This window comes from Eublepharis macularius, chromosome 13 (genome assembly GCF_028583425.1).
Source record: "Eublepharis macularius isolate TG4126 chromosome 13, MPM_Emac_v1.0, whole genome shotgun sequence".
In the NCBI taxonomy this organism is placed as follows: domain Eukaryota; kingdom Metazoa; phylum Chordata; class Lepidosauria; order Squamata; family Eublepharidae; genus Eublepharis; species Eublepharis macularius.
The window spans coordinates 15,799,233-15,811,262 of record NC_072802.1 but is presented as its reverse complement, the minus strand read 5'-3'; positions in this window follow the sequence as shown (position 1 = coordinate 15,811,262).

Sequence of the window (12,030 nt, the reverse complement as noted above, 5' to 3'; positions counted from 1 at the left end):
ATGACCTGTATATTATATAATTGTGTAGTGCTAAGTTTGTTTTTGCACTTCATAAGGGGCGTGCAATAATATAATTAATAGACACTTTAGCACTAGCACTTTATATTTATATTTTAAGGTCTGTAATATTGTAGTACTTGTATAAATTATTACTCCAATTTTGGGTCTGAGTTTTTATAAGGTTATTGTTATGTATTAAGAAGCTCTGCTGTGGAGTTAAGTTGTTGTGGGTTACGATTAAATATCATATATTTGTACCTTGATTGATATATTAATTCTTATTAGTAAGTCGACATGGGATTTTCTCTGCTTTTGTAAATTATTATCACCACAGCAATCAACCTGAGAATTGGGTGAGGCTGAGAGAGCTCTGAAAGAACTGTGACTGACCCAAGGTCACCCAGCTGGCTTCAAGTGGAGGAGCGGGGAATCAAATTAGAGTCCTGCCGCTCCTAACCACTACACCAAACTGGCTCTCATAATGATGTGAAAAGCTCCATCCAAAACAGACTGATGCCTCATTCTCTGGACAGCACTACTGTTAACCAACATCACTTCTGTCTAGTTTGGAATCATCTTAATTTATTTTTTGGTTCTAATCCTTCCTCTTACTGCCACCAGATATTAGTACAGAACATTCATTATCTTACCTAACTTGGATGGAAAGGAGACCTAGAACTAGGTGTCATCAACATACTGATGGGAAGTCAGTTCAAACTTCCAGATCCCTTCCAGTAGCAATTTCATATCCATACAAAACAAAAAGCATGCAAGACAAAATAAAATCCTGTTAAGGGGCTGAGATGCCTCCCCCTCCCACCTTTTGATATGGATCTGCCCAATATGGCTGGCACCAATGAAGCATGGTGCCCCATGGCTAAACACTTCAGAAGAATACCGTACTGGATGGCATCGAAAGCTGCCGAATGGTTCAAGAATATCAACAGTGTTACATTTCTCATGTCTCTTTCCTGATGAGGGTCATCTGCCAGTATGGTCAACATCATTGTAGTTTTAAAACCATGTAGTAACCTGGGTTGAAACGGGCCTACACAGGAAGCTGCTCTATGGTCAGTCAGACCAAGATCAAAATCTGTCATGTTCAGTATTGTCTATTCTGGCTGGCATCAGTTCACCAGGATCTCAGGCAGAGGTCTTTCTCATCCTTTGCTGCCTGATTCTTTCTGGTAGAGGTGCAAGGGCCGGAACCTGAGACCTTCTACCTGAAAAACAGCCTGGTTAACCCAAATCATTGCTGGCAGAATCCATTTCATGCTTTCATTCCAATGGCTGCTTTTGAGTGTAAATCAAAATGTCAAGGGATTTGATAATGGATGTTCTGTGTAACATGATCCTTTGTGACTCTCAAAACAAGGATGCGTAGTTCTAGTTTTTTGAGAGTCTTTCTTTTTTAGTTTCACATTCATAAAATAGCAGTAAATGAGAACAAAATATAAAAAAACATGGCAGTAACTGTGGGAGGAAGATCACACCATAAAATTACTTTTATTTGCAACGAGTCACACCTTAGTAGGAAAAACCAAGCAAGAAATGACCACAATTAATTATATGAGTTAATCAGGAAACCAAATACAGCAGTTATTAGAGAAATTGCTAATGTTTTGCTGTTGCAATGCTCAGATTTAATTGCTTTAGTGTTATAATTCACAGTGTGCATTTCAGTCACTGGAGCCAATTATGCAATTAAATATAAATTTAATATATATCTGTTTATAATGATGATGATAAAAGTAACAGATCTGCAATACGTATTCTCTGTGCTTGTAACACTTGTTTTTGTTGTGCTGAAGAAATATGATTTCACCAGAGGGGATCAAATAAGTAGGGAGAGGAGGAAAATAAATCTCTTTCTCACACATACACATACATAGAGAAGGCTCTTAAAAGACACAGGCCATCGCTTTCCAGAACCCAAAACACAACACTTTAAAAATTGCATTCACCGCAATTTCCATTTTTTCCATTCAGGATGTGAATGTGTTGTTTGGGAAGGGTAGGTTCTAATGTAATAGGCCACTATTTAGCAGTATTTGACAAAAGATGCCCTGTACTAACATCTCTCTTGCATCAATCATCATTTTATAACCAAGAATCAAATATTTATTGAGTCTGGGTGGCTGTCACCACTGCTGAACAAATCAGTCCGATATTGGCCCCACTCCCAATTTTAAAACACAGGTTTTCTTATTAAGTTGATGTCCTGCGGTGTAATTCTGCGGTTTGTGGAAAGTTAAGGCAAGGCATTTCAGATTTGCAAGATGACGAAAAGATTAACACGCACAGCTCCCCTTCCATTGTGTAATGATGAGTATAGCCAAAAAGTCCCTAACACCCAAGTGCTAGATTTGCTGTTTTGTTTGGATTATTCTCAGGGTGGGTACAGGGGATGAAAGATGTTAACATTCTCATCCATTAGTCATGACTTGAACTGGGGGGGAGGAGGTGAATATGCCATCACACCCAAAATAGAAAGATGGTTCAAGTTGTCAGCAGGAACTTGATTAGTTTGCATCAGGAACTTGCTCAATTTGTATGCTTATGAGACATCTTGTCAAGTTCGGTAAGATTAAAGACAGATGCTTCATTGGAGTACACAGGCAAAGATAATGTACACATAAATGTACCATCAATCCAGCTAGATTCATATTTTTCAAAGAGCATAATCTAATTCAGAAGTGCTCCAATAGCCGGCTGCCTCTCCTGAAATAACAATCTGTGCTCCAAGTATTACCTTCCTAGAGGAGATGTCAGTTATGTTCCAAGGAACTGACAGCCTCAGACATATTTTTTTTTTACTCTTTCGAGGGCAGAGGCAAGAAGAAATCCAACACAGAGAAAATAGCTGGATGAACTGGAGGGGAAAAAACTCCACCTCTCCAAAGTGTCAAACAGCAAATAAAGGTTTTGTTCTCAATTGTTGTGGGAGAAATAGAGGTAACAGTAATGCAAGCTCATGTTGTGTTTGCATTCCTTCCTATGGGCAGGCCCTCAATCTTCTTTCTGACCTCTTCAGAAAACCCCAAGTCAACTTAGTGCTGTGGCAATTCATGCTTCAGACAAAATGCATCCCTCTGTTTCATTCTAACTGAGCAGGGGGAGGCCAACCAGAGGAAGGGCTCATCAAGAATTGGATGCAAGCAGATAAGGTGGCATTCCAAGGAATAACAAAATGGCAGCTTTTTACCTAGAAAGGAGCAATATGTACACACAGGAGTAAAAGAAATCTGATTCAGAGTGAAGGCAATGCTGAAAACTGGGAAGAGCTGGATTCAAATCTTTCCCAACAGAATTCACTAAGCAAAGCAAAAAGGGCTCATTCAGCCATCCTATCACATTTGTTTGTCCTCGATGAAGACTTTGTTCTTGAGCTCCCTTCTTTCCTCTTCCTTCCTTCTCTGGCATACATGGAACAATGGAAAGTTTCCTAGCTTTAGAAACCTGGAATCAAGCTCCAGTTTCATTTTTACACCATTATTCAGAATCCCAGTTTGTGGGGATGAAACAGAGTCCAATTTGCCATGACACATGCATTTGGATGCCATAATAAACTAGGCTTTGACTGAAGACTGTCTAAACCAAGATGTTTGTAACCATGCTTTGGTCGTGAGGAGAGGCAGGAGACAGACGGTGCATGAACAAGCCATATTTGTGCTCATTACGGCTTGTCTCGTGATGTCAGAATGTGCTCTATATTTCCTTCTTGCATCTGCAACATGGCCATAATAATTACGAAATGCCAAGAAATAATAATAATAATAATAATAATAATAATAATAATAATAATTGTTTATTTATATTCAATTTATATTCCGCCTTCCCCACACCAGCAGGCTCAGGGTGGATTACAACCAACAGACACATTAAAATACATAAAACAATTATTATAGGTTAAAAGCCCTAGATAATAACAACAACAACAAAAACAACAACAACAACAACAACAACAACAATAGGCATACAGTTATAAAAATTAGCCTACAGATTTGGCTAAGGGGGGAGGGGATTGTCACTTTGCAAAGTCAGGTAACCACGAAAATATTCATTCCAAGACTAATAATTCACAGAAGCCTCTCTGGTGTACATTGACCTGACCTGATCAGAATCACATTAGAGAGAATTTTGAATTTCTCAGCCCTGCTGCTTTTACCCGCAAATGCTATTTTGGTTTCACCTTTGTTCATCACAAATCCAAATTAACATTTTTGCACCATTTACTGATTCATTGCACTCTACTTGCCCCATAAATTGTACTTTAAAAGTGAAAGCAGTGATTGTGGCCAGTTCCACACGTCCTTAAAGGGCCGGCCCACTCACTGAATGCTGGTGGCTTTTCTACTTCGTCCACACATCTTCGATTTCCAAGAGGTAGCAGGCTGTTTGGCTTGTTTCTTCAGCACCTAATTTGAGAACACAATTTCCTGCTCTTCCCTACGTCCCTGAGAAGGCAATGAAAAAATAGAAGCCAAACAGCCTGCTACCACTTTGAAATCAGAGATGTGTGGCGTGAAGGAGAAAAGCCACCAGTGTTTGGTGAATGGGCTGTCCCTTTAAGGACATATGGAAATGGTCATTGTTAGAACGTTACACTGAAGTAGTAATTACTGTTATTTTAAAAAATCCAAAAGCCTTCCAGGGGTCTGGCAAGGAAAATGACAGCCATGACTTCAAGAAATGCCAGTTGATGTTGGGAAGGTGAAGCAGCCTATTGAACTGCCATGAATGGGTTGACAAACATTTGACGTGATCAATGAAAGAATGGCTCCTCATTCATAACCAGGAAACAGGACCTAAGCTGAACCCGTGACTGTTCTAACATCCCTAGTTATGTGTTTATCCACATGCGGTTCTTGATCAGAGATAAAACATTGTCTATTTTTATGGTTTACTGGAAACCCCTTATTGACTTTCTGCACGAGACAAGGAAAAATGAACTGATGATTTGTGGCTTTGATTTTTAAGAAGATAGATTTGGGAAAAATAAATAGAAGGGGGGGCTGTATTGGAAATGGTAAATTTTGGAGATACCAAAACTAAAAGTATAGTGTTTGTTAAAATATGATCGGTGTTGTAGAAAAAAATGGAAAATGAAAGATGAATCATTGTTTTTTTGTTATTCCTAATCTTTGTCTTTCTCTCTTTTTTCTGTATTCTTTCTTCTTTACTTTTATCTTTCATTTCTTTGCCTCTTTTACTGGGCTTTTAATCTTAATAATAACATAAAAATTTCTCTTAAAAAAATGTGACTGCAAGAATCCTCACTGGGATTTGCTACTTGGGAGAATTTATCTCCAATACCTTCACTGACTTCCAATTTGTTTCTGAGCTCAGTTCATGTACCTTTACAGCACTAAATGGCTTGGGACAGGATCTCTATAGCGCTACTTTTTCCTGTAGGACAGCAAGAATTGAGTCCAGTAGCACCTTAAAGACCTACATGAGTTCCAGGGTATAAGTGTTTGAGAGTCAAAGCTCCCATAGTCAGATACTTGCAGGGCTTTTTTTCTGGGAAAAGAGGTGGTGGAACTCAGTGGGTTGCCCTCAGAGAAAATGGTCACATGGCTGGTGGCCCCGCCCCCTGATCTCCAGACAGAGGGGAGTTGAGATTGCCCTCCACTAAGTTCAGCAGCACGGAGGGCAATCTAAACTCCACTCTGTCTGGAGATCAGGGGGCGGGGCCACCAGCCATGTGACCATTTTCAAGAGTTTCCGGAACTCCATTCCACCATGTTCCAGCTGAAAAAAAGCCCTGGATACTTATATCTAACAAAGGCAGCTTTGCCTCTCAAACACTTATACCCTGAGGTATAAGTGTTAGTCTGTAGTAGCAAAATCAAAAAGAGTCCAGTAGCACCTTTAAGACTAACCAACTTTAATGTAGCATAAGCTTTCGAGAACCACAGCTCTCTTCGTCAGATGCATCTGGCGTGATTCTTGAAAGCTTATGCTACAATAAAGTTGGTTAGTCTTAAAGGTGCTACTGGACTCTTTTTGATTTCACACTTATACCCTGGAACTCATGTTGGTCTTTAAGGTGCTACTGGACTCAAATCTTGCCCTTCTCCAACCCACCTGAAACTATTTTCCTGTAGGAGTTCTCCCATTCACTATGGAAGTGCTTGCGTGCAATCAAATTGGAAATAGTTCTACATTTTGAAGCCTCATGGGTGAGTGTTCATTTTAAACACTCACGCATCATTTGATTTAAATTGATCATTTTATGCTTTGCACATGCACAGTTCATTCCCATCCCACTCTGGCTCTCTCACCATTTAGACTAAATGCCAATGCAGTAATTTCATCAAGGTTCTATTTCTTTGTTACTGAAAAACATGTTAAAACACAAGATTCTTTTTAAAAAAAAACATTAAATACCAGATAGTTGCAGAGCATTGATGCATATTAATGGCTTTCTTGAATGGGTGAATACCTGGTTGCCGTAAATCAAGTCAGACCATCGAGGATCTCAGTTCAGTCTAGGTTAATTAGCAATAGTTCTCCAGGTTTGTGAGCAGTCTTTCCACCACTTTATACCCGCTTATGATTGGGGAAAATCATAAAGCCTTTAACGAATGCACTTCATGCCACAGTAGCTAGCTGCCCAGCTAGGCAAAATATTGCCAGCTCCCAGCTAGGAGACTGGAAAGCACATGCCATGTGAATGGAATGCCGAGTGATTACGTGCCATTGACTACAACCTGCCCAAGCTCCTTGACAAGAAAGAAGCTTGAGGGTTTATCCTATCAATTCCCCTCGGACATTCCAATCTCCTTTCTCTCATTGATTACAACCCCAGCTAAAATCCTGTCCTTCAATCTAGGACCATCAATCAGCTCTGATAAGTTTAAGTTCTTCCCAAGAACATTCAATCACAACTCTAAATTCATCAGCCAGCTCCAGAGAAACTTAATTAAAACTAGAGGAGTTAGCCGTGTTAGTCTGTAGTAGCAAAATCAAAAAGAGTCCAGTAGCACCTTTAAGACTAACCAATTTTATGTTATTGTAGCATAAGCTTTCGAGAATCAAGTTCTCTTCATCAGATGCCTGATCCGAACTGGTCAAATACAGAAGAGGAGGGGAGGGGAAAGAACAGGACATATATCACAAGAAGACAGGATGCAATTAGTGTGAAGGCAATCAAAACATTCCTTTGCTTGTAAATGTAAACATCTCCTTTTGGTGTGGAGTCAGTTTGCCCCAGTGAAGGTATACAATTCCTATGTAGTATAAGCCCTTGATAACCACAGCTCTCCCTGCCAGCTGCATCTGACAAAGAGAACTGTGGTCCCCGAAAGCCCACACGCACTCAGGCTGAGATAATTGACAAACAAAGCCCACACCAGGTGTCTCTGGTCTCCCCCAGACCACGCCTCTGTAAAGGAAATCTGTTACCTGTGATAATGTGATAACCATTCATAGTCTCTATTCAGTCCCAGCTTGACAGAGTCAAATTTGCATATGAATTCCAATTCAGCAGCCTCCCATTGGATTTTGTTTTTGAAGGGTTTCTGTTGAACCACAGCGACTTTTAAGTCTTTGGTGGAATGTCCTGGTAGATTGAAGTGTTCTCCCACTGGTTTTTGGACGTTTCCATTTCTAATGTCAGATTTGTGTCCATTTATTCTTTTGCGTAGAGGTTGGCTGGTTTGTCCAATGTACAGAGCTCAAACCCATCCAACGTATCATCAGGGAGCTACAACCCATCCTGGAAAATGATACCTCTCTCTCAGAAGTCCTGGGTGGAAGACCTTTCCTTGCCTACAGACAGCCTCCCAATCTTAAACGACTTCTCACTTACAATCATGAATTGGCCAGCAGGGCCACCAGGGAATACAATTACAGGACCCAATGGCATCAACTACACTGTCTCTGGCTCTTACAGCTGCTCATCCTCCAATCTGATATATGCCCTCATGTGCCAACAATGTCCTTCTGCTCTGTACATTGGAATTTGAGAACCTAACTGGTTTGCGTTCGACCTTTCAACACAGGACAGTGGTGCTCAGTGAAACCATTCATGAAATACTAGTATCAAGTGTTGCTTAGCTAATTTTAAAAGTTTTGGTAAGGAATGTATATCCTGCCTTTCTGCTCAAGAGTCCTCATGGTGGTGTGCAAGAAGGAGGACTAGGGATGTGCGTTTCGGCATTCAGAATGCCGAAAGAATGCCGAAACAAAAGTGTTTCGGCTTCTTTCAGGGAATGCCGAAACGTTTCGGGGAATCCCGAAACGTTTCGGGTAGCCGAAAGAAAAAAGCCGAAACGTTTCGGGATTCTTTCGTCTTTCATTCGGCTTTTCAATGGGAAAATGCCTCCGTCTTCCCGGACGTCTGGGGGAGGCATCTTCCCACCGAATAAGCCCAAAATTGGTGGGGACCTTCCTCTAACCCTTCTCTAACAACCACCCAAGTTTCAGACAGATTGGACTTTGGGGGGCCATGTTATGGCCCCCCAAAGCAGGTCCCCCCATCCTCCCATAAAGGAGCATCTTCTTCATTATTTCCTATGGGGAAAAAATGAAGAAGCAGGCTTCCTTTGCCAGGGGTGGCATTTTGCATGCAAAATGCCCCCTTACCCTCAGGGGCCCTTCTCCCACCCCTCCTCCCACCCCCCACCAAGGCTCAGCCTGCTCCCACTTGGGGGGGCCATTTCATGGCCTCCCCAAGTAGGTGCTCTAATCTCTACCACTGACAGCTGGGGGAGGCTTGTGTTGCCAGGGGTGGCATTTTGCATGCAAAATGCCCCCCAACCCTCTGGGGCCCTTCTCCCACCCCTCCTCCCACCCCCCACCAAGGCTCAGACTGCTCCCACTTGGGGGGGGCATTTCATGGCCTCCCCAAGTAGGTCCTCTCAGCCCCTAAATTCCACCCCTTACAGCTCCACACAAACCCAATTCCCCCCAGCTGCCACACACAGACCCAAATCCCCACATTAGCCCCTCACAGACCCAAATCCACCCCCACCTGCCCCACACCCATAACCCCAGGAACAGGCTGGCAAAGGCCAGCCCTCTCCCTTTGTTCCCTATGCTTGGAACTTCTAAACTCTCTTTCCCTGGGCAATTCTGCACAGCCCAGGGGTGCCACAATGGTGGGCACACTTCTGAGTGCCAGCTGGTCCCTGTGAAAGAGCACCTGAACCACAGACACCCTCCCTCAAATTCCCCCACCACCTACAGAGATGGCTGGCCAGCCAGCCCCATTGTTCCCTATGATGGGAACCAACTGCACAACAAAGAATAAAACAAGAACAACACAAAATAAAGTTTTAAATTTTTTTTCTCCCTTCCAAAGTACAAGTAGGCAAAGCATTACGACACATTACACCAGCAGTCCCCCACACAGAAAAATAACACAACTCACTTAACATCAGAGAATCACAAAGCATGATTCCTGTCAAAAACACTTTATTTCTTGAACAGCTTTAGGCTACACAGCAGGGGGGGAACACCAAAGGGCATGGCAGCAGTATCTTACACAAAAATAACACAACTCACTTAACATCAGAGAATCACAAAAACACAATTCCTGGCAAAAACACTTTATTTCTTGAACAGCTTTAGGCTACACAGCAGGGGGGGAACACCAAAGGGCATGGAAGCAGTATCTTACACAAAAATAACACAACTCACTTAACATCAGAGAATCACAAAAACACAATTCCTGGCAAAAACACTTTATTTCTTGAACAGCTTTAGGTTACACAGTAGGAGGGCACAAAAGGGCATGATAGCAATGTACTACAAAAAATAATACAACCCACTTCACCGTTTTTGACAGCAATTGTGTTTGTGTGATTCTCTGATGTGAAGTGAGTTGTGTTATTTTTGTGTAGTACACTGCTTTCCTGCTCTGTGGTGCCTTCCTACTGTGTAACCTAAAGCAGTTACAGAAATAAAGTGCTTTTGACAGCAATTTTTTGGGGTGATTCTTTAATGTGAAGTGAGTTGTGTTATTTTTGTGTAAGATACTGCTTCCATGCCCTTTGGTGTCCCCCCCCCCCTGCTGTGTAGCCTAAAGCTGTTCAAGAAATAAAGTGTTTTTGACAGGAATTGTGCTTTTGTGATTCTCTGATGTTAAGTGAGTTGTGTTATTTTTGTGTAAGATACTGCTGCCAAGCCCTTTGGTGTTCCCCCCTGCTGTGTAACCTAAAGCTGTTCAAGAAATAAAGTGTTTTTGACAGGAATCGTGCTTTGTGATTCTCTGATGTTAAGTGAGTTGTGTTATTTTTCTGTGTGGGGGACTGCTGGTGTAATGTGTCATAATGCTTTGCCTACTTGTACTTTGGAAGGGAGAAAATAATTTTTTAAAAACTTTATTTTGTGTTGTTCTTGTTTTATTCTTTGTTGTGCAGTTGGTTCCCATCATAGGGAACAATGGGGCTGGCTGGCCAGCTATCTCTGTAGGTGGTGGGGGAATTTGAGGGAGGGTGTCTGTGGTTCAGGTGTTCTTTCACAGGGACCAGCTGGCACTCAGAAGTGTGCCCACCATTGTGGCACCCCTGGGCTGTGCAGAATTGCCCAGGGAAAGAGAGTTTAGAAGTTCCCAGCATAGGGAACAAAGGGAGAGGGCTGGCCTTTGCCAGCCTGTTCCTGGGGTTATGGGTGTGGGGCAGGTGGGGGTGGATTTGGGTCTGTGAGGGGCTAATGTGGGGATTTGGGTCTGTGTGCGGCAGCTGGGGGGGAATTGGGTTTGTGTGGGGCTGTAAGGGGTGGACTTTAGGGGCTGAGAGGACCTACTTGGGGAGGCCATGAAATGGCCCCCCCAAGTGGGAGCAGTCTGAGCCTTGGTGTGGGGTGGGAGGAAGGGTGGGAGAAGGGCCCCAGAGGGCTGGGGGGCATTTTGCATGCAAAATGCCACCCCTGGCAACACAAGCCTCCCCCAGCTGTCAGTGGTAGAGATTAGAGCACCTACTTGGGGAGGCCATGAAATGGCCCCCCCAAGTGGGAGCAGGCTGAGCCTTGGTGGGGGGTGGGAGGAGGGGTGGGAGAAGGGCCCCAGAGGGTTGGGGGGCATTTTGCATGCAAAATGCCACCCCTGGCAACACAAGCCTCCCCCAGCTGTCAGTGGTAGAGATTAGAGCACCTACTTGGGGAGGCCATGAAATGGCCCCCCCAAGTGGGAGCAGGCTGAGCCTTGGTGGGGGGTGGGAGGAGGGGTGGGAGAAGGGCCCCTGAGGGTAAGGGGGCATTTTGCATGCAAAATGCCACCCCTGGCAAAGGAAGCCTGCTTCTTCATTTTTTCCCCATAGGAAATAATGAAGAAGATGCTCCTTTATGGGAGAATGGGGGGACCTGCTTTGGGGGGCCATAACATGGCCCCCCAAAGTCCAATCTGTCTGAAACTTGGGTGGTTGTTAGAGAAGGGTTAGAGGAAGGTCCCCACCAATTTTGGGCTTATTCGGTGGGAAAATGCCTCCTCCAGGCGTCCTGGAAGACGGAGGCATTTTCCCATAGAAAAAAGCCGAAAGAATGCCGAAATAATGCCGAAAGAATCCCGAATCCCGAATCCCGAAAGAGATTCTTGTTTCGGCTTTCAGCTTTAACGATAGAGAATTTTCTTTCGGCTTTCTACTTTCGGCTATAGCCGAAAATTTTTGGCTTGCACACCCCTAAGGAGGACCATTTAGCTTAAGGACTGGACAAAATTTTGAAAGCTGTCTGGTGCAGTTGCAGAACACGCAGACTGATGCAGTTCAGCCCGTCCCTTGCGAGAAATGAACTCTATTTCCTTTTCTCACATCAAATTTCCCCGTAGAAAGAAAGCCTTTGTCAATGATTCTTGCATCAATAAATGGTACACAAATAGCATTAAAAGGTGCATAAATGTCTCATGGATGATGTACGTATGGTGCAAAAATGGCAAAAAAATGCATAAAACTATAAGCATTACCAATCACACTAAGGAAAATGTGTCATAGAAACAGAATCAAAGGGTTGGAAGGTACCTCAAGTGTCATCTAGTCCAACCTCCAAAATTGGGTCCAGGTTGAAACTGGAGATAGCTTATGAAAT